Raw genomic sequence first — 7772 nt, 5'->3', positions numbered from 1 at the left:
GTGGTACACGTGGGAGTGGTACACATGGGAGTGTGGAGGCTGTGGTATACGTGGGAGTGGTATACATGGGAGTGTGGAGGCTGTGGTACACATGAGGAGTGTGGAGGCTGTGGTACACATGGGAGTGGTACACGTGGGAGCGTGGAGGCTGTTGTACACATGAGGAGTGTGGAGGCTGTGGTACACATGGGAGTGTGAAGGCTGTGGTACATGTGGGGAGTATGACAGCAAGAACTTCTAGGTGAGGATTCAAGCAGAGTTCAAGGCCCTGGTCAAGGTCTGTTCTCTCCCACTCCCTTCAAGGTCTCAGACCACAGCCACTTTCAGATCCACTTTTTCCCATCCCAGCAGGCATTGGTGAGCCCTAGACTGAGGCGAAGGGGTTATTTACTGGCTCTTCAGAAATTCAGAGCACCAGGGTGTTCTGTGCTTTTGGTAACCATCAATATTTATAAAACTGCATAGATCATCACTGATTAGAAAGGAATAGATGGAGAAGCCCAGGCCTTGTACACCGCACCGCACCGCAGTCTGAGCTTTGCTCGTGTCTGTGTAAGAGTGAGCAAGGTTCTCTCAGAAACATGCAACTTCTCCTCTGGCCACAGATTCTCTTACTTCCTGCAGCCTGCAAGTGGCAGATCTCTCCCCTCTGCCCTTTTGCCAGCTAATACAAGCCACACAGATCACCGCCAGCCAGCCAGCCAGCCAGCAGGTCTTATTTCCCTGTGGAATGTTGGCATTGAACTCAAGATCGGAAATGAACTCATTATCTGATTATTTTTATTTATGAAAATATAACTGCTCTGGGAGAGGCCTTTCTTGAATAGTTCTCTGGGTGGATGAGTAATTTCTCCCCTTCACAGACACACATTAAAAGCTTCAAATGTTCAGAGCCCTTTTCATACACACATATCTATACTCCTACACACATGAACAAGTACAGAGAGAGAGAGAGAGAGAGACAGACAGACAGACAAACAGACAGACACAGAGAAACAGCTTCATGTTGCATTGAGAAGCTGTCTTCAGGTGTACAGATATCCCATGGAGATGTGTCTGGCATACAATAATCTCCTTTGAGGTCAAGGCTTTGTCTCATTTAGCCACTGTGGAAACCCCAATGGAACATAGTAGGCAATTAGTAAATGCTTGCAGAATGAATGAACAAATAGCTAAGTAATAGATGTTTGTATACACAGAGACATTACTCAGACACATGCTTACAAGCATGCACACCCAGCCTCTCTCCCTTCCAGGAACAAAGACAGAGAACCTCTCATTCCACAGCCTGAAGTCTTCATACCAAGAACAAAGTTGAGAGTGAGTCATCCAGAATCTTCCAGTAAAAATGTCCACTGTAAGCTGCTAGGATGTCAAGGTAGTACTTCTCCCGAGCCACTAAGGTCTCCCTACAAGCTCAAAGCCATCCATGAGCCTCCCAACCTGAGACCCAATAAGCCAGTCTTGCCAAGAAAGCCTAAGGGGATTGATAAGGGCAAACGAGTTTCCAGGAATGTTGAGTGAGAGCTGCCTACGCTCACCCATGCTTGGCTGGCTCACAGGCAAGTCTTAGCATGGGTCTGAGGCAATACCAGTCCCCCAGGCTCATGCTTACTCCCCTATCCCTATAGCTCACAGTTATAACCCAGCCTAGCCACGGCCTGTGACTATCTGGGAACAGACAGGGCCAGAGGAAGGGCTGGAGGTGAGCCTGTAGAGGAATTATCTGGAGGCTGATGTGAGAGCAGAGCATCCATCTTGTAATCCCCGGGTGCCTCTACTGTTAAGGGGCAGCCTGCAGTGGCTGAAAGATCTCTGGATGAGAAGGCTGACTTGAGGTGACATTCCTGTTGGTCACATGACTTCAGACATGTCAATGGCCCTGGAGCTCCAGCTGGCTTCAGTATCTGGGGCAGTTTCATCTTCCTGTCTAGGGTTCCTCCCCTTCCTATACCCCACTGCTTTCTGACATTCTTTTCATCCTAAAATTGAGGAAAAGAATGCACACCTCAGCAGGACCTGGTGGCTTTAACCCAGCACTAGGAAGGCAGAGGCAGTCAGATTTCTGAGTTTGAGGCCAGCCTGATCTACAGAGTGAGTTCCTGGGCAGCCAGGGCTACACAGAGACAAAGAAACCCTGTCTTGAAAAAAAATCCAAATAAAATGGAATCCACAACCCCTTCTGGCGTGTTTCAAGCCTTATCTCATGGCCCCTTAAAAAGATGAGAGCACCCTGTGCCTTGACATCCAGGTCTTCACATCCATCAGTGGGAAACTGCTACTTGACCTACCAAGAAGCTACACCGAGTGGACACTGAGGACAGTGCTAACTTGTTTTACTAACACCACTCTGTCCCAAAGCCAAGCAAGTAAAGATTCTGCTCCATATGTCCTATACCCTCAAGAAACACATGTGTCCACAAGTAGGTGTGGACACAATGTTTTAATCATGGAGGTTCAAATTGGAACATCCCAAATACTCATGCACAGTGGGTGGTTAAACCAGCTTCGATGTGCTCATACACTGGAACGCTCCACAGTGATTAAAACAACAAAAAGCATCAGTCAGGGAGATTCTCAAAGGCATTATGTTGAATGAAATAAACCAGACACCAAGCTACCATCTGATATCATCTGTACGAAGGTCAACAACCTATGATGTTAAGTCAGACCCGGGGTGGTGGTCTCTCTGGAGAAGAGCACAAGGTACTCTTAGAATATGTAACGCCTTGCTCTGCACTTATATGGGCATAGACACATGTATGACAACCTAGCCAGATGTGCAGCGAAGTTCAATAAACTGAGTTGCATATAAACTACCATGAGGAACGGACCCAGTCATGTAGGCCCTAACCCAAACAGAACAGAGTTCTGGGTTAAAAGGAAGAAGGAATGAGAGGAACAGACAGTGGGCACACTAAGGCCTAGGACTGGTGAGCAGCACAGAGTAGGGCTGGCCATGCTACTTACAGCCTAGAAAGGCTGAGTGCCTTTGTCAGGGAGGAGCTGCCAGAAGTACAAGCACGGACCTGGTCAAGTACCTTCAGTGGGTCTCCTGCACAGAGCTGCCATCTTGGGCTAAGGTGGTACCTACCTTCCAAGCACACTGTCTGGCCGTCTTTATTTTTTTTTCCTTCTTACAGCTGTGGAACAAAGGACTGAGCCCCATGTCTGTCTTTTGTTTCACGTAACAGCCAAACTCAATTTGCCCAAGTGTGCTTGAATGAAAAGATGTAGAGGAAGGCTGGATGATACGGCTCAGTTGGTACAGTTCTTGCCTCAGATATATGAAGACACTGGTTTGATTTCCAGCACCACGTAAACCAGGCATGGGGCACATGCTGTAATTTGAGCACTCATGAGGTAGAGACAGCAAAATGAAAAGTTCATGGTTGGGGCTGCAAAGGTGGCACAGCAGTTAAAAGCATTTGCTGCTTTTGCAGAGGACCTGAGTTCAATTCCCGACACCCACAGAGTGCCTAACAAACAAGCCTAATTCTAGTGGCAGAGGATCAGAACCCCTCTCCTAGCTGCCTCAAGCACTGCACACATGAGACATGGATGTGCACGCAGATAAGATACTGGTACACATAAAATTAAAGTCATCTAAAATCTTAAAAACTTCAAGATCATCCTCAGCTACAGTGAGTTTGAAGCCAGCCTGAGCTACACCAGAGCCTGCTAAGTATGAGTAAACAAACAACATGTGTCCTTACACACGTGGGTGTTTGCTTTCTCTCAAACTGGACCTCTGGGCAATCTGTCATTAGAGACTATTCTAGAAAACTGCAGGGAGCTTACCATTGTCTGGGCTCTGTTGAAGATGGTAGGTGAGTCTATAAATAGAAGAATGAATGTCTAGGTGTGCCTCCTGTGTGATCTGTTCCTTGCCTTGTGGTTCTCTGATCATCTCCACATGCCTCAGTGTTCCTCATTCCAGCCTGCTCCTGTGCCGCACCTGCCCTGTCCTGTTGTAACCTAGTCTTCCTGCTGTTACTTGATCTCTTGCCTTGGTCCTCAGACCTAAGTAAGCTATCTACCACAATACAGAGAGACCAAATGCTGTCCTTGGTAGGTTTTTTTTTTTTCTTAAGAGCCCAGAGAAGGTGAAAGCCAAACTTGAGGTACTGCTTTCAAGTGTCTAGGCGGGCAACTCCAGATCCAATCTTGCTACTTACCCTATAGTGTGGCTGGGGCTAATGATGGCATTGGGGTTCACAATCTACTGGGGATCCAGTAGAGAGCAGAACTGCCAGGCTCCCTGCACCTGCATGAGCTGGCCAAGTTATGGGAGACTGTGAACACATCACCATCATCCCTGGAGGACACTTAACGGCAGGGCGCTGGGACTCAGCAGCCAGACTCAGCTCTGCCCTCTCTTCCCTGGACAGTCCCTGCTCCAGCCACACTGGTCTGTTCTCATGAAGCCTTCAGTAGGCCATCCCCGTGTCCCTTCCGCCTGCCCCACCCAGCACAGACCTTTATTGCACAGAAGCACAGTGACAGGTGAGCCAGCCACCCCCAGGAGCTGCCCATCTTTGCTCAATCCCCAGGTGAGGAAATCTCGGTTGAGCAATCACTGATGTCTCTGGAAACATATGGCTGATAACCAGTGGAGGCAGGATTTGAACCCAGCAGTCAGCCGCTCTCCCAACTCCTGACCAGCCCTGCTCTACAGCCTGATAAAGCAGCTCCCACAACCTGCAGTAGAGCATGCTGACTGAAATACAAGCTGAGGTCCAAGACACCTGGGGTCATGACCCCCAGCCCCTCCCCTTCCTGAGGAGACTGCTAAGCCCATCAATAGTCTCTCAGTCCCCTCATCTACACCATCCAAATGGGCTGGCATTCAGTCCCCTCATCTACACCATCCAAATGGGCTGGCATTCAGTCCCCTCATCTACACCATCCAAATGGGCTGGCATTAGATAAGGCCCTCATTGTTGCTTACACAAGGTCTTATGGGCAGTCAGACCAACATAGACCCCACACAGGGTCCAATCTGAACATGAAAAGCTGACCATGGAAGATAAGCATTCATAAAGCCTGCTCCAAAGAGATCCATGGGACCAGGAGAACTAACATAACACCTCTACCTCTTCACAATAGCCAACACACACACACACACACACACACACACACACACACACACACTGAGGACACTGAAGGTCACAGCTCCTGCTCCTCTGGCCCATTCTGAACTCCAGACCTAAACACTGCCATTCCCATCATATACTTCCTTGAGTGAACCCTATCAGAGTCTCTTTCCTGGGTTTCAGACATGAATTCCCATTCAGAATGTGAGTACCCCAGGAACAGGGAGTCTATTGTCCACATCCATCTCTCTCTGGAAGCCCCTGACACAGGCTGCTCCCCATAGCAGGCCCTAAACTACCCTGAAATGAATGGGGTTAGATTTAGGGGCTTTAACAGTACAACTTCAATATTTGGTTTTTATGGAGGAAGAACAGGAGCGGGTGGTATGAGGGCGTGGCTATGGATTTGGAGACAGATGTATGCAAACCACTGTGCAATCCTGTGCAGATGTGTATGCTGGATTTGTGCAGAGGGGTCCTGTGACTTCAGAATTCTGGTTCTGGCAGGCTCTGCCCTCTGAGGGGCTCTGTGCCTGATGGAGACTTTATAATCTCATGTGGCAATGACAGAAATGGCTGCCACACAGCATCCTGGTGCCAGTAGAAACCATTCCTCTATGAAGCCACTCCCACCCCACAGGGCCCACTAGCTGAGACAGAGGCTGAGGACAGAGGCCTGCCTTGAATGAAGGCTTGGGCCTGGTCAGAGGTAGGGACTTCTGGGTTCTGGAGAAAGCTCTTGGGCAAAGCAAAGACCATTCCTTGGCTATTTTTAGGTTTTCAGAATGTCCCATAACTTTCTGCTGTAACTCCAACTGCCAGCCCTACTCCATGCTGCCCACCAGTCCTGTGCCCTAAGCAGGCAGTGGACCACAGTACCCAGAAGATATAGGGACTTCCCATTGTTGATAACTGCCATGTATGGGGCACCCTGTCTGGCCAGGTACTTCAACAGGTTGTTATTTAACCCTCAGCAGATCTAGGCAGTACTAATAAGATTCCCATTTAATTATGATTAATTAATTTAATTAGTTAATTAATAAAGATATAGAGGCCAAGGCCACTCAACACGGTGGGGCTGGAATCCAAGTTTAAGTCTGGCAGGCCTAGTGACTCACATCCTTGTAATTCCAAGGATTCAAGAGGCTGAGGCAAAGGGCTGCCGTGATGGGCTACATAGCGATGTCCAGGCCAACCTGAGCTACAGAGTGACACTCTGCAAAGAAGCAGGGCTGCTGTGGCTCTGCAGGTGAAAGCACTTGCCACCAAACCTGACCAGCCTCAATTTAATTCCCAAGACCCACATGGTAGGAGAGAATGATTCTTCTCAGGTGTCCCCTGGGCTCTACATATATACCATAGTACCCATACACACACACATACACCTACATGTATACCATAGTACCCATACACACACACATACACCTACATGTATACCATAGTACCCATACACACACACATACACCTACATGTATACCATAGTACCCATACACACACATACACCTACATGTATACCATAGTACCCATACACACACATTTATATTCCATATATATATTCCATATATATTCCATAGTACACACACACACAGAGTTACTTTAAACCATACCAACTACTATTACCTGCCCTCACACAATCCTTCAAAAGCCATTGAACACCCAGTTCCAATGGCGGTCACTGGGGAGAGAGCCAAATTCAAGTCCAGTGAAATGACTGAAGTCCTCTCCATATAAGGTCAGTTGACAGGCATCAAAATGGACCCATCTTCTTCACTAAATGCCACCTGCCACTCAAGCACTGGAGTCTCAAGCCTTTGGGATAAGCTGTTGTTTTCTGTACCCTCCTATATCAAAACACAAATCCTACTGGAGAAAGAAAGAGACTCCAGTCAGCAGTGGGGGTTCCTGGTGCCTACACAGGAAGGTATACAAAAAGGAGGTGAGTTTAAGCAAATCGAGCCATCAAATTCAGCCTGAAATGATGGCACTGGGGACAATGACCTTCCCAGGGCACCTGTACACTTTCCAATCAGTCACAGCAGGAGACCACACAGGAGATATTAGTCATTCTATTGCAGCAGTAGGTGGGTAGTCCTAAAACGCGGACACAAACCTGGATTATCATTCCACTTTGCTGTCAAGGAAACAAGGTTCAAAGAGATTATAAGTAAGCCAGAACTAAAGGTGGGTCAGTTGTAGATGAAGGTTACACGTCCTCAAAGTCCTGCTAGGAAGGAAGAGAAGAGAGCAAGAGCAGGAGCCAAGAGGAAAGCCCGGGCTTCTGGGAATCTTCAAGGGGCTTTGCAAGGCTGCCCACAAATGGGGTTCCCACAGTGGCAGGTGGGCACCAAGCAGGCCAGGCTGGACAGGGCTGGCACCGACCCTAGCAGGAGAGGAGGTGCCAGCTCTCACCCGCCAGCCGGCCTGCCAGCTGGGGAAGCTTAATTAGAATTCCTCAGCCCTCCAACCCATTTCCTTCCTGGCATACAGGACAGCTAATGGCTTCTGTCGCTGCCAGGGTGAGCAGCGCTGGGCTGGCTGCTCCAGGGTGAACTGGGGGTGGGGGTGACCTCAAACAAGCCCAGAATCATTCCTCTCCACTACCGTGAAGTAGGAAGCAACCCCTAATGTGACCTAATGATTCCCCAAGTCAAGAGCCCACCTGCCTGCCTCTCTGTC

Source organism: Grammomys surdaster, unplaced genomic scaffold, assembly GCF_004785775.1.
Source record: "Grammomys surdaster isolate TR1022 unplaced genomic scaffold, NIH_TR_1.0 149, whole genome shotgun sequence".
In the NCBI taxonomy this organism is placed as follows: Eukaryota; Metazoa; Chordata; class Mammalia; order Rodentia; family Muridae; genus Grammomys; species Grammomys surdaster.
The sequence above is the reverse complement of the archived record's forward strand: the minus strand, read 5'-3'. Positions refer to the sequence as shown.